At 40.1% G+C, this 15,825-nt stretch overlaps 1 pseudogene; it reads right to left on the bottom strand.

Moving 5' to 3' along the window:
* Positions 1–2,733: 2,733 nt before the first annotated feature.
* Positions 2,734–15,825, bottom strand: part of LOC105820103 — a 29,429-nt pseudogene continuing 16,337 nt past the window's right edge.

Below are 15,825 nucleotides of genomic sequence, written 5' to 3' on the forward strand. Positions count from 1 at the left end.
TTGCTACTAGTCAACAAGAAAAAGGCACATAACCTAAAACACAAAATGATGTTTATGGACATACACATAAAAGTACAAAAACATGAATGGGAAGGAAATACACCAACTTCAGCAAAGTTGGTATCTCTAGGAAAGTGAGTAAAGAGACTTAAGTACAAAATTTTTACTTGATGTTTATATTGTCTGATAAAAGATCTGAATCAAACATTTCAAAATCTTAACGTTTACTGAAAATGGGTGGTAGGTACATAGGTATAATTAATCTTGTGTTCTTCTATTTTGAAATACTTAAAAGTAAAAATCCTATAAAAGCAACATATGTGCATTTAAATCCTACCAGAGATAACCATGTTTAAAAAATGTTAAGTTGAGGCATAAGTGACATACAATAAACTGCACATGAAGTGTACAATCTTATGTTTCACCTGTGTATATCCATGAAAGCACCACCACTATCAAGATAATAAACATATCCACCATCCCCAAAAGTTTTCTTTATGCCACTTTGTAATCCTTTCTCACCCCCATCTCTGGGCTCTCCCTGCCAGGCAACCATTGATTTGCTTTCAATCACTAAAGGTTAGCTGGCATTTTCTAGAATTCTGTGCAAGTAGAATCGTAGTATGTACAATCTCATCTGCCTTCTTTCACTGAGCATAATTATCCTGAAATTCATCCATTCTTAGCATGCATTAATAGTTTATTGCTTAGTATTCCTTTGTATGGACATACCATAATTTGTTTATTCATTCACCTGTTGATGGACATTTGGGTTGTTTCCAGTTTTTAGATGTTATAAACAGATGATGAACATTTGTGTACAAGTTGTATGCTGATCTATGTTTTCATTTCTCAAGTGTGACCACTACTACTCAAAACTGTCAAAGTGTTCAAGAACAAGGGAAGTCTGAGAAACAGCCAAGGTCTAGAGAAGCCTAAGGGGACATGATGACTAAATGAAATGTGATAGTCTGGATAGGAGCCTGGTACAGAAAAAGGACATTAGGTAAAAACTAAGGAAATCCAAGTAAAATATGGATGACCGCATCAATATTGGTTCATTAGGTGTGACAAATGCATCATACTAATGTAAGATGTTAACAATAGCAGAAACTAAGTATGGGATATACAGGAACTCCGTGGTATCATTGTTAACTTTGCTATTAATTGAAAACTATTCTAAAATGTAAGTTTACTTTTAAAAACACCTAAGAGTGGAACTGCTGGATCACATGGTAAGTAAATGTTTAACTTCTTAAGAACTTACAGTATTTTTCAAATAGTTACACAATTTTGCATTCCTACCAGCAGTCTGAGAGTTCCGGTTACTCTACATCCTTGTCAATTCTTGGTAAGGTCTTCTTAATATTAGACACTCTTACAGTGTCTTACATTAATTTTTCATGTATATTTTGTTGATATATATGACATATACACACGTGTATGTGTGAGAGTACATATATGTATTTTTTTCAAACAAGATCAGACTTCCTGGTTCTTACAGGAAATTGACAGTTGCCTAAATCCAAATCTTTTCATACATCCTTCAAAACCCACACAGATCAACAAAAGCAGCAAAACTACTGAATATTTAGGAGACAGAACTTACTTTTCACATAAGAGGAACCCAACTGTCCAAAACCTAGATGTCCATTTCTGGAGCCCACACTAGAGAGAACTGTTGTAGCAGCAAACAAATAGAAAATAACACTAAAAAATATAACTTACAATTGCATTAAATGCCCATCAAAATCTAGAGATAAATCTAACAAAGGATGTATATTATGTCTATAAAACATTGAGAAAAATTAAAGATTTGATAAATAAACGGATATGGACTTTATATACCAGCTTCGTGGATTGGAGGACTTTGATTCACAGATTCAATACAATCCCAATCAAAATCCCAGCAGATCACTACGGGGTGGGAAGGGTGGACTGGCAAGCTGAAGCTATAATTTATTTGTAAATGCAAATATCCAAGAAAAGCCAAAACATAAAGGGCAAAATTGGAGAACTTCACTACCAACATCAAAGCCTATTACAAAGCTGTAGTAACTAAGATACAAGGATAAAGATAAATAGATCAAAACAAGAAAAATGTATCCAGAAACAAATCTGTATATATACTATGGATGTCTGATTTATGAGAAAGGTTTTTAACAGTTAAGTGATAAGGATTTAACTTTTTATTGAAGTATAACGTACATACAAAAAGGTATGAGTGTACTGTTCAACGAATTTTTATGTACTGAACACACCTTGTATAATCACTCACATATACAGAGGTAAAAACTAACGGTACAGCCGGGTGGGGTAGCTCATGCCTGTAATCCTAGCACTCTGGGAGGCCGAGGAGGGTGGATTGTTTGAGCTCAGGAGTTCGAGACCAGCTTGAGCAACAGCGAGACCCCGTCTCTAGCAAAAATAGAAAGAAATTAATTGGACAGCTAAAAATTAGCCAGGCATGGTGGCACGCGTCTGTAGTCCCAGCTACTTGGGAGGCTGAGACAGGAGGATTGCTTGACCCCAGGAGTTTGAGGTCGCTGTGAGCTATGATGATGCCACGGCACTCTAGCCCGGGCAAGAGAGTGAGACTCTGTCTCAAAAAAAAAAAAAAAACTAACTAACGGTACACCTCAAGCCTCCTTGCGATTAAAAAGGATTTTTTTTTGACACCTAAATCTTTTATTGGGGAGGGGAATGGGCCTCTTGGGGGCAAGCAGAGGGACTTCACCGCATGGCTTGTTCATTGGCACTGCTTCTTGAGTCCTGGGGCTTTAACACATCAGGCAGCTCCAGCAGGCTAGAGAAGGGCTCAGTGCACAAGGCCTCAAAGATTTCTTCTGCCCAAAGGCCGGCACCACTGTGGCTGGGGCTTGTGGCCATGCCCTTTGGCTGGTGAAGCCACATTCACCCAGTGTCTTGTCATCATCTAGGAGCTGCTTGTCCTTGTATAGCTGCTGGTCGTGGGGCGGCTGCTTGAGAATGCCCTCGATGCACTTCGGATTGAACACAGTGCTCAACTCCTTGGCATCTGTGAAGATGGTGGTCTTGTGGCGCCAGAACACGTCCTTGGGGCAGCAGGCCAGCTTGAGCGCTGAAGTCCACCCCTCCACATTCCCCTACACTGTCCTGCCCGCCACCCCTTCTCCAAAAGGAATTTTTCCCCCTCTACTGTCCTGGGTGAACTGGCTATTTACACAGAACAAAATTAACCTTGACCCTCTACTTTATACCATATATGAAACTAAATTCCAGCTGGGTTGTAAATCTAAGTGTAAAAGGTAAAACAACTTTTGAAATGAAACATATACTACTTTCAAGACACCGGAATAGGCAAACATTTCTTAAACAGGCCGCAAAACACTAAGTATAATGGAAAAAAGTCAATAAATTGTACTTCATTAAAATTTAAGTTTTGTTATTTGAAAGACACCAATTAAGCACATAAAGACAAACCACAGATTGGGAGAAAATATTTGTAATACATATTTCAGACACAGAGTCAATATGCAGAATATATAAAGAATTGCTACTAGTCAACAAGAAAAAGGCACATAACCCTAAAGAAAAACGAATTCAAGTCCTAAAGAGGCTTGACTTTAGGAAAGAAGATATCCAAAGGCTGACAAACATGAAAAGGTGCTCAACTTCGTTAGTCATCAGGGAAACTGAAACCACAATTCATCAAAATAGCTAAAATGAAAAAGACAATATCAACTGTTTGTGAGGATGTGGAACAACCCAAACCATCACACACTACTGCAAGTGTAAACTGGTGTAACTGTCATAAAAAACTGGCAGCATCTCTTAAAGATGAGTATATGCCTACCCTAGAACGCAACACTCCCTTCCTTCCTAGGAATATACCCAATAGAAATAAATTCACCAAAAGATGTGTTCATAGCAGCACTATTAATTATGGCCCCAAATTGCAAACTACCCAAATGTCTATCAACAGTGTAATGAATAAGCACTGGTATATTCGTACAATGGAATGCTGCACAGGAACGGGAGCGAATGACCCAAGACCAGTGGTTGCAACATGGATGAATCTCACAGCTAAAGAGTACATATTTATGATTCCATTTATATGAATTCAAAACCATGAAAAATTAACCTATGCAATTAAAATTCTCCACAGTAACTGCCCTTCATGAGTTAGAGACTGAAAGGGATGCAAGGAGGCTTCTGGTGTACCATTAGTTTTTGCCTCTGTATGTGTGAGTGGTTATACAAGATGTGCTCAGTACATAAAAATTCATTGAACAGTGCACTTGTACTTTTTTGTATGTACATTATACTTCTATAAAAAGTTAAATCCTACCCGAAGGATGGACATATTTGAAACTCGGACTTGGGGGGGGGCAACATATGTAACCTAAACATCTGTACCCCCATAATATGCTGAAATAAAAAAAAAAAAAGTTAAATCCTTATCACTTAACTGTTAAAGCAGTCACATATTAAGGTTCCAAGAAAAATTTTATTTTGTGGGAAACAAGACTTCCTGAGAGTAATTTCAATCATCTCCTGCTAGGTGGGACTGAATGTATTAAACTTTGTTTTGGAATAGTTTTTCAGACAATTTAGTGGTGATACTGTTTATGATCCTGCAAAATAAAAAAGGAAATCATCTCAAATATTCAATATTGGGCTACAACTGTATAATTCCTAAATTAAAAGTCAGCAGTCCATTTATATCTGGGAGCTGTTTCCATGGTTAAGTTTAATAAAATTGGAGCTCTTCACCTATGATACAGTATGTATTTTCCAGTATGTGTTAATACTTCAGATATATTAAAAAAAAAAAAACCTTTAAAATCAGCATATCAGTCCTAAACCTTGCTTTGAACTACTTTGGCTAATCAAGTCCTTTTATAAACCTCCAAGCTACTTTAACTGGTTATTGAAAAGTCTCATCTCCATGAGTTAACACGAAACTTTTTTCCTCTAGTCACTGCCCCCAGCCATACTATACATTTAATCTCCCTACTCACATAGCAGTTAAGGTGTCCCTTAGTGATGTCTTACCACTTTTCACACCTTTACAGACACTGTTACTAAAAACTGTTCATAAATGCTTCAATCACATGTCCATCTGCAGCCCATTTCCTCCATTCCCCCACAGAATACAACAGATCTGTGCTTAAAGGACTAGGAAATGTGCAACGTGCCCTCTAGGTGGCAGGCATCTCTCCCGTGAGGAGCACGCACACCCCCACTGCAGTTGCTTGGGTAAGGAAACCCAGCTCTGGCCTGACCTTCCAAGCCCAACCCCTCACGCAACAAGGACCTTTTCGGTGGGGCACAAGCCAACAAGCTCAGGCCTTAGGCAAAATCCCCTTAAACCACAGGAAGTAACTTTGTGTGTCAACAGGGAGAATTCAGACACTCCAGCTATGTTCCTTCCCTGGCCCATCTCCTCATCATCTCCCCTCAATCAGGGGTAGACGGGAAGTCTGCTGTCTAAGGGCTCGACTTTGCCTTCTCTTCTTAGAAGCACCCTGAATCTATACAAACGCTTCCCTTGGAAGACACTCCCCCCTGCTGTCCTGAAAGAGAAGCTGCATCCCACTCCACCCTCCTCCACTGAGAGGGGGAAGGAATCTCTTCAAGTGCCTCCCTCTCCCTATGTGGTCTTCTTATAGACCAGGGAAGGGCTGAGATAATGCTTGTGGGTAGCAAGGAAAGCTGTGTGGCCTTTTGCTAAGCCCCACAGGAGATATCTGGGCCCACCTCTTAAGGACTCTCATTACACCACAGGTCACTTTACACCTCTTTATTCTCAGCTTTGGGTCCTAATGGCCAATTCTGGGGCAACAGAAAAAAAAATCTATTCAACATCCAGTTAACAGTTAAATAATTTTAATTCTCTTTAAAGCCTATTTCAAATGCTGTTTCACCCAGCAGTGTTCACCTAGGTCCCTAACCAAAGTGACCTCTCCCTGACCCTATCACAGCACTTTTCCAATAATGCCTTATCAACTGGGCATGTACTTCTCTATTCTCAATGCTTACCATGCAATGAAATTTATCACAGCTAATAGTACAGCCTCACAAGTGACTTATACCAAAACATTTGTTCAAATGAAAAGTACATAAAATTTGCAAAGTTAAGTACATCTGTGTGAAACAAGTGTGCAATTTTAATTCTAATGACAGATAACTGAGTAAATAAAATGTTAGCAAGATAGCAGGAAAAGGATCTTTTCCTTATGTCAGAGCCCAGCACTGAAAATGAAATGTGATCTATGCAAAATGCAACTAGCCATGTGAAATTCTGCATTGGGATATACCATTTCAAAAAATTTGTTTATTACAAAATGTGTTATAAAAAAAAAACTGGTGAGGAAAAGCCTACAGAAAAAAATTACCCATAACACCTTCATTGTCACATTTATAACATTCTAGTCTTTTTCTACGCATATACACATACTTAAGGCCATACTGTTTTGTACTTTGCTTTCTTCATTTCAGATACAATGGTTATCTTTTTTTGATATTAAGCAGTCTTATACAAACATATTTAATGATGAAGAACATTCCACGGTATGTCTATGCTATGATTTACTTAACCTTCTGTTGTTGCCAAATTTTCCCTAGTTATAATGTCATAAACAATCTTAAGTTTCTACAATTCTGATTATTTTCTTAAGTAACAAAATTACTCTTGACGAGAAGCTACAGGTTCAGGTTATTTCTAGAGGTTTTTCATAGAAAATATATATATCCTAGTTTACTTCCTCATTAACCTCAAATGTGGGTATTTCTGCTGGCCTGTTCTATATGGGGTTCTTCCTGGGGAACACAAGGAAAATGCTCTCTGCTATACACCAAGCATCCTTGCTTGACCACTCAGGAACAAGGGCCCACAGCCCTGAGCACATATCTCAGGTGGGAAGTAGAGAGGGCTGACCACACAGGAGAGCTAGGCAGGTGTATGTGAAGGGCTTGGAAGACCACCTACCTTGACAGGAACCTTGCCCACAATCCCTTGAGCTCCCTTAAATCTGAGGAACTACCTTAAAATCTGAGCCCCATAAGAAACCTGTCAGTCTGGTCGGGCAGGTACCATTCCATCCTACAGTTGAGAAAACTGACCTCTTTACCTCACTGCCCAAGATCAAGCTTAGAATCCAGGTTCCCCAATCTCTTCAAGGTACTTTTCCCACTGTACCTCTTAGAAGGATCCTAAGAAGGGTTGGAAGAGGCTGAGAAGTCTATACCTTGTAGCTTGGCCAGCCACTGAGTTGGGCAGAATGTAATGGTAACACCCGCAACAGAGCCTGGCATCTTAGCAGTGAGGCCGCCACTGGGCTCCCTGGCCAATTGCAAATATACACTCCTGAAAGCTCCTGTCTCATCAATCATGGGTCCTTTCCCTTAGTTCAACAACTTAGCATATTTTCCTATAAACTAGAAAAGTTTCCAGCATGTCTGATGCAACCCAGTGAGGTTTTAAGCCACTGTTGTCATTCTTATTGAAATATAATCCATGCAGTTTTCTCAAAGGAGAAAAACATGTATTAGAAAAAAGAAAGGACTCCTTGAACATTTTTTTTTTTTTTTTGGCATGACAGGGTCTCACTCTGTTGCCCAGGCTGGTCTTGAACTCCTGGCCTCAAGCCATCCTCCCACCTTGGCCTCCCCAAAGTGCTAGGATTACAGGTGTGAGCTACCACACCCAGCCAGACTCCCTAAACTTTTAACTCAGGGTAAGCTAAAGGAGAACAGGCTCATGACTTGTATTTTACATAATACTTTTTTGGAAGTTAGAAGAAACAAGAGACCCTCCCATACCCCCCAAATGTGCCCTTCTTTCATTTGCTTTCCTGTACAATTTAATAGAAATAAATTCTACAGATGTCACAAGTCGGTCTCCTTAAGCCTTTCCCTCGAATGTTTAGCTATTTAAACATTTAAACATATACTCCTGAATCTTTGTGGGAATTATTTCCAAGACCAAGCTAAAAAATAAAAATTTATAAGTAGTATAGTTTTCCCCTTTAGTATATGCAAGGATTAGTTCCAGGATCCCTTGAGCATACTCAAGTCCTGCAGTGGGACCTGCAGAAGCCTTCTATACTTAAATTTAGCCCTCCATATATTGTTTCACATCCCACAAATACTGTATTTTCAATCTGTTTCATTGAAAAAAATCTGTGTGTAAGAGGGCCTGTGCAGTTAAAACCCATGTTGTTCCAGGGTCAACCGTTATTATCAGTCCTTGTTGTGAGAATCCCTGTTGTTGCCAAGTTTCTTCAAGGTTCATTTAAAAAATTAAAAAGATATCCTTTCGTCTAAAATAATTCAAACTTACAAATATTATGTACGCATAATAATTAAAAATAAAATAACTAAAAAAAATCCCATCAATATTCTTAAAATGTGCTGCAACTCCTGGAGAGGATTATGAAACACTGTTAGGATTCACACCTCCTTGGGAAGAGTCAACTCCAGGACACACTGCCCTCTCCCTCCACTATTCTGTGAAGTATCTTATGATATCCTAAAATTTAAATGCTTGTTGACTTGCACTCATGCTTAAAAGCTATTAAAACATTCAAGAGCTGCACTGTCCAATGCAGTAGCCATTAGTCACATGCGGCTACTAAGCACCTGAAATATAACTAAGTCCATAGTAAGATGTTGTAGATATTAAATATACACAGGATTTTGAAGTCTTAGCACTAATAAAAAACATACCTCCTTATAGTTTTTACATTAACTTTATTGACAAGTTATATGTTGGGTTAAATAAATTACTAAATTAATTTCATTTGTTTCTACTTTTTAAATATGGCTACCAGGAAATCTATAATAAAGTATATGATTCACTATATTATTTCTATACATAAATATTCTTATCACCTTTGGCCTATTCTTTAAAATCTTCCTGTGTATCATAAAATATTATAGATTTCTATATCCTAATCAAAATCAGTCTTCACCCAGAGAGGGATTCAATCCACAAAGTAAACCACAAAAGGAGCAAGTATTGCCAGAGACTCAACCATCATTTCTCACATGCTTCCCATGGAAGACCACCTGCATGCACTGCCTAGCAGCTGTTCACACATGTATCCAAGCCTAGTGCAACCAAGTTTTCAAATCTAAATCACCTGACAAATGATCATGAATTCCCCGGTTTATGGGTGTCGTGCAGACTCTACTGAAATCCAGAGAGTTATCCAATATGGCATTTATCCTCCGAAAGATACTGGCATTGCTGCAAGTGGAGAGCGCAGGTGCTTCCTGGTTGTCCCAGCAATCTTTTATCCTTCCCGCCTCTTCTTCCTAGACACGGAGAAAAGGTATTTAGGTTTTCCATGCTACTTTCTGATAAAGAGACTTCACACTCTATTTCTCTCAACGCAATACCATGAATTAGACAAAGTAACAAGGACTTGGGTTTCTTGCTTATACACTAAAATACTTAATGAGTATTTACTAGGAGGAAGGTACTCCAAGAGAACTGCAAGAAGGAAAAAAAACACCAAAATATGAAGGCATTTCCTCAAGAACCTCCTAATCTAATGGGATACACATATAGTAATTAACATGACATGGTAGCAGCATGAGCTTCAGAATGTAAAAGCTATAATGAGACCTAGTTCAAATCTTGGGATATATCCATACACTGGAATATTGTCTGGCAATGTAAAGGAATACAGTACTGACACATGCTACAACACAGATAAACCTCAAAAACATTATGCTTAGTGAGAGAAGCCAGTCACAAAAGACTATATATTATATGAATTCATTTACATGAAATGTTCAGAGTAACTAAATCTAAAGATTAGTTGCCTAGGCCTGGCAAAAGAAGGAAGGTTAGGGTCTGTTGGATAGTGGGTACCTGGTTTCTCTTTGAAATGGAAAGATTCCACAATTAGATTATGGTGATGGCTGCACAATTCTATATACATAGAGGTGATCCTTGAACATAGGTTTTAACTGTGTGGGTCCACTTATACATGGATATTTTTCAATAAACACATTGGAAAAATTTTTGGAGATTTGTGACAATTTAAAAAAACTCACAAACCACATAGCCTAGAAATATCAAAACATTGAGAAAAAGGTATGTCACAAATGCATAAAATATATGCAGATGCTAATCTTTATTTACTACCATAAAATATACACAAATCTATGATAAAAAGTTAAAATTTATCAAAACTAACGCACATAAACACAGACCATACATGGCACCATTCATAGTGGAGAAAATATAAACACATGTAAAGATGACTATTAATACATTAATACATTATTATTAACATTTTAAAATAACTGCACAAAATTAACTGTGGTATATACTGTACTACCGTAATAATTTTGTGGCCACCTCCTGTCGTTACTGTGGTGAGCTCAAGTGTTGGAAACATCCACTTAGAACACTGTGTGAAGCTAATCTCCATGTGAGCTGTTTGTCTCTCTGCTAAATTGCTTAGCGCAGTAAAGTGATCTCTCATGATTCTCCTGTATTATTCATCGTGTTTAGTGCAACACCATAAACCTTGAATGATGTCATGAGACCCATATAAGTGATGCTGGAAGTGCTTCCAAGAAGTCGAGAAAACTCATGACATTACAAACAAACAAACAAAAAAGTTGAATTGCTTGATCTGTACCATAGATTGAGGTCTGTAACTGTGGAAGTCCACCAATTCAAGATAAAGGAATCTAGCATAAGGACCACTGTAAAAAGAAAGAGGAAGGAAGGAGAAAGAGAGAGAGAGAGAGGCAAGAGAGAGAGAGAGAGAGAGAGAGAAAAGAAGGGGAAGGTGGGGGAGCAAGAGAGGAGGAGGGGGAGGAAAAAGAAAATTCATGAAGTCATTGCTGCAGCTATGGAGCAAGCGTGGGAACTTTGCACTTTTTGTGAAATATCTTTCAAATCTCACGTTTACAGTGCAACTTTTATATGAGTGCAGGAATGCTGTAAGAAAGGCATACCTATAGACTCTAATGATTTGAGAAAAAGTGAAATTGTTATATGATAACTTAAAGCAAAAGGAATGTGAAGGATCTAAAGCTGGAGAATTTAATTCCAGCAAAGGACCGTTTGATAGTTTTAGTGGTTTGGCTTTAAAAAATGTCAAGATAACAGAAAAGCAGCTTCTGCTGACCAAGAGGCAGATGAGTTTCCAGATGCCCAGAAGCCATTAAGAAAATCATTGAGGAGAAAGGATATCTGCCTTAACAGGTTTTTAATGCAGATGAAAGTGCCCTATTCTGGGAAAAAATGTCACAAAGGACATTAGTAAAGAAGAGAGCACCAGCATTTAAGGCAGGAAAGGATAGGTTAACTTTGTTTTGTGCAGTCAGGTTTATGACCAGGACTGTCCTTATCTATAAAGCTGTTAACCTCTGAGCTTTGAAGGGAAAAGAAACAACAGATACTAGTCTTTTGGTTGTATGACAAGAAGGCCTAGACACAGGCAACCTTTTCTCTGGATTGGTTCCACTAATGCTTTGTCCCTGAAGTCAGGAAGTACCTTGATAGTAAAGGACAGCTTTTTAAAGTTCTTTTGATTTTAGACAATGCCTCTGACCATCCAGAACACTATGAGTTCAACACCAAAGGTGAAGTGGTCCACATGCCCCCAAACATGACATCTCTAATTCACTCTCTAGATCAAGGGGTCATAAGGACATTTAAGGCTCATTACACACAGTATTCTATGGAAAGGATTGTCAATGCTATGGAAGAGAACTCTGATAGAGAAAACATCATGATAGTCTGGAAGGATTACACCACTGAAGATACCATCATTGTTACAGAAGAAGCTGTGAAAGCCATCAAGCCTGAAATAATAAATTCCTCCTGGAGAAAACTGTCCAGATATTGTGCGTGACTTCACAGGATTTACTACAGACCCAATTAAGGAAATCATGAAAGAGACTGTGGATATAACAAAAAAGGGGGGCAGCGAAAGGTTTCAAGATATGAATCTTGGAGAAATTCAACACCCAACAGATACCACACCAAAGAAATTAACAGAAGACGACTAGATGGAGATGAGTGCTTCTGAACCAGTGCCAGACAATGAGGAAGACGATGTAGGAGAAGCAGTACCAGAAAACAAACTGACACTAGACAATCCGGCAGAATGTTTCTAATTATTCAAGACTGCTTTTGGTGTCTTTTACAACACGGACCTTTCTATTACACAGGCACTGAAATTAAAGCAAACAGAGGAAGAAGGATTAGTACTATATAGAAACATTTTTAGAGAAATGAAAAAGCAAAAAAGGTCAGATAGAAATTATGATGTATTTCCATAAAGTTACACCAAGTGTGCCTGCCTCCCCTCTACCTTGGCCACCTCTTCTGCCTCTGCCACCCGAGACAGCAAGACCAACAACTTCTCTTGCTCTGCCGGCTCAACATGAAGACAAGGATGAAGACCCTTATGATGATCCACTTCCACGTAATGCACAGTAAATATATTTTCTCTTCCTTATGATTTTCGTAGTAACATTTTTTTCTGTAGCTTAAGAATACTGTATATAATATATATAAATATATACATAACATACAAATGTGTTACATCAACTGTTTGTATCATCAATAAGGCTTCTGGTCAACAGTAGGTTATTAGTAGTTAAGTTTTTTTGGGGGGGTTAAAAGTTATACACACATTTTCAACACAGATTTTCAAATCTGTGGGGGATTGGCACCCCAACCCGTGTTGTTTAAGGGTAAACCGTACTAAAAGCCAACGAATTGTAACATTGAAAGGTGAACAGATGGTATACAAATTATATCTCAATATAGCTGTTTCAAAATTTTGGTTCTGCCATTTACTAGCTGTGTGATGTCAGACAGTTACTTAACCTCTGTGCCTCAGTCTCTCCATTTGTGAAATGGTAGGAACAGGTTACCTACCAACTTTTTTTTTTTTTTTTGAGACAAAGTCTCACTCTGTTGCCCAGAGTAGAGTGCCGTGGCATCAGCCTAGCTCACAGCAACCTCAAACTCCTGGGCTCAAGCGATCCTCCCTGCCTCAGCCTCCCGAGTAGCTGGGACTACAGGCATGCACCACCCCATGCCCGGCTAATTTTTTCTATATAGATTTTTAGTTATCCAAATAATTTCTTTCTATTTTTAGTAGAGATGGGGTCTCACTCTTGCTCAGGCTGGTCTCGAACTCCTGACCTTGAGCAATCCACCCACCTCGGCCTCCCAGAGTGCTAGGATTACAGGCGCGAGCCACCGCGCCCGGCCATACCTACCAACTTTTTGATGATATGTATAATTAAAGCAGTTAACATGGCATACAGTACCTATTTTTATATCTGAAACATAATTAAGTACAAGAGAAGATGTAAGTATCAAAGTAATGCAAACACCACCCAAAGGTAACTGGTTAAATAAGTTATACAATTCTATGTGGTCATTAAAAGTACATACAACTCCATTCAATGGCATGAGAAGATGTGTACATTATTGAATGAAAAAAATTCCTAGATATATAATCATGAACTGAACCCTTACACAAAAACTATTCTTTTGATGATCTCTATCACAGTAAATAACAACACCATCCACAAAGTTGACTCCACCATTCTTCACTCTTCACTTTCCCTTATTCTTCCCATTCAATGCCTAACATACTAAGCAATGAAATATTGGCTGACAGATTAAATATTTTCAGGAGAGTCTGCCTCACCAGTTCTACCATTTCCAATTATCTCGGGGAAAACAAAAAATAGACTAAGTAAGGAAAGTGGCACTTAATTTCTTCTAGCTGGTCAAGTGAAACAAAACAAGGAGAAAGGCTGGGTGCAGTGACTCATTCCTATAATCCCAGTACTTTGGGAGGCCAAGCCAGGAGGACTGCTTGAGGCTGGGAGTTCAAGACCAGCCTGGGCAACAGAGCAAGACCCTGTCTCTACAAAAATTTTTTTAAATTATCCAGGCATGGTGGCATGTGACTGTAATCCCAAGGGACTGAGGTGGGACTGCTTGAGCCTAGCAGTTGGAGCTTACAGTGAGCTGATCTTGCCATAGCACTCCAGCCTGGGTGACAGGCAAGACTGTCAGAAAAAAAGGGAAGAAAGACTTCGGGAAAGATAGCCAACTAGAAGCAGGTGTGCTGCCTCCTCCACAGAGAGGAACCAGCATAGTAAGTAGATACATTTCATACAGATTATCCAGAAGAGAACACTAGGATTCACCAGAGAAGTGACAGGAAGCACCACAAGTAACTAAGCAAAGGGTTCACAGGAGCTTGCCTGGCCAGGGACTGGCTGAGAGCCAGGAGAAGCTCCTGGATGAGGGGAAATGGGAGCGAAATTCCCAGGGCTTCACACTCTGAAATGGTCTTTTATAATCTTGGCTATGGGAGAACCTCTCAACTCACACAGGCCTCCTGCCTAACATAGGGAGCTGCCTAGAGACTGCACAGAGACATTGCTCTAGAGGGGAAACCCACACAGAATCCCACCCACAGGCATCACAGCCTAGAGCTCCTCCATCTGGGTGCCATTTTGAGCACCTAGATGCAACTGCTGCCACTGTGGTGCTACGGATGGAGAAGGGGTTCCCACGTAACCTAGAAAGGTCCCCACCATCCTGCTATGGGCTGCTATTGAGACTGCAACTTGAGCGGATCACGCTCCCCACAGCTTCTTGCCTGGAAGGGGCCCCAAGGTGTCATTTTGAGAGCTGAATGCTGGGCCAGGTTGCACTCTGCCTCCAGGCTGAGTTCGAGCCCACGTAGTTGTAGCCACCACCTGGCTGGAGAGAGAAAGGGAAACCGGGCTCTCAAACGTATACACAGAATACCCACTGCCCTGCCATGAGCTGCTGTGAGACCTAGATGAAAGTGGACTGTACTTCCCACAGCTTCTTGTCCACACTTCTTGCCTAGGAGGAGCCCCACCCTCCCTGGTCACAGGCTCAAGGCATTTTTTCTTTTCTTTCTTTTTTTTTTTTTTTGGGACAGGTTCTCACTCTGTTCCCTGGGCTAGAGTACGGTGACATGATCATCGCTCACTACAACCTCAAACTCTTTGGCTCAAGTGACCTTCCTGCCTCAGCCTCCCAAGTAGCTGGAACTATAGGTGCGCACCACCGCATTCAGCCAATTTTTAAATTTTTTGTAGAGATGGCGTCTCGCTATGTTGCTCAGGCTGATCTTGAACTCCTGGCCTCAAGTAATCCTCCCACCAAGGCACCATTGTGAGAGTTTAATGCTGGGCTGCGCCCCACCCTCAGGCTGAGTTTGGGCTGATGCAACAGCAGCTACTGCCCCAGTTGAGGAGGGATATGGAAATCAGACTCTCCTACGCATACCTAGGACAATACCCACTGTCCTGCAATGGATGGCTGTGGGACTGGAGACTAGCCCACTCAACCAACTGCAGCTACCAACACCACCACCATAGACCCTTTGGGTCCTAGTGGATTGCTCTACCACTGCTACTGCCATCACCCACATCACATCAGCTGCCTAGGGGCCTGAGAACCCACCCACACACCAGCCCACTGCTCTGTTAGCTTCAGAGCAAGCCCACGTGGAGGTCTAAAGAATCGGCTCTACAGTATCCACTAACACCAGTGCCAGAGTAAGCTGCTTCTGGGGCCTAAAAACAGGCAGTCAGCCCCCTGGTGCCACCACTGGGGCCTAAAGACTGGCTCAGTTGGCATCCATGTCCCAAGCAAAACTTCACCATAGCCTCAACTAATAACTGTACTCTAAGCCACTGAAGAAATCACAGATACCGCTGACCCTGTGTACTGCTGAAGAAATCACATAAAGATCTCACTACCATAGGCACCCATAATCAAAGCCAAAGTGTCCTACT

This window comes from Propithecus coquereli, unplaced genomic scaffold (assembly GCF_000956105.1).
Source record: "Propithecus coquereli isolate 6110/MARCELLA unplaced genomic scaffold, Pcoq_1.0 Scaffold507, whole genome shotgun sequence".
Lineage (NCBI taxonomy): Eukaryota > Metazoa > Chordata > Mammalia > Primates > Indriidae > Propithecus > Propithecus coquereli.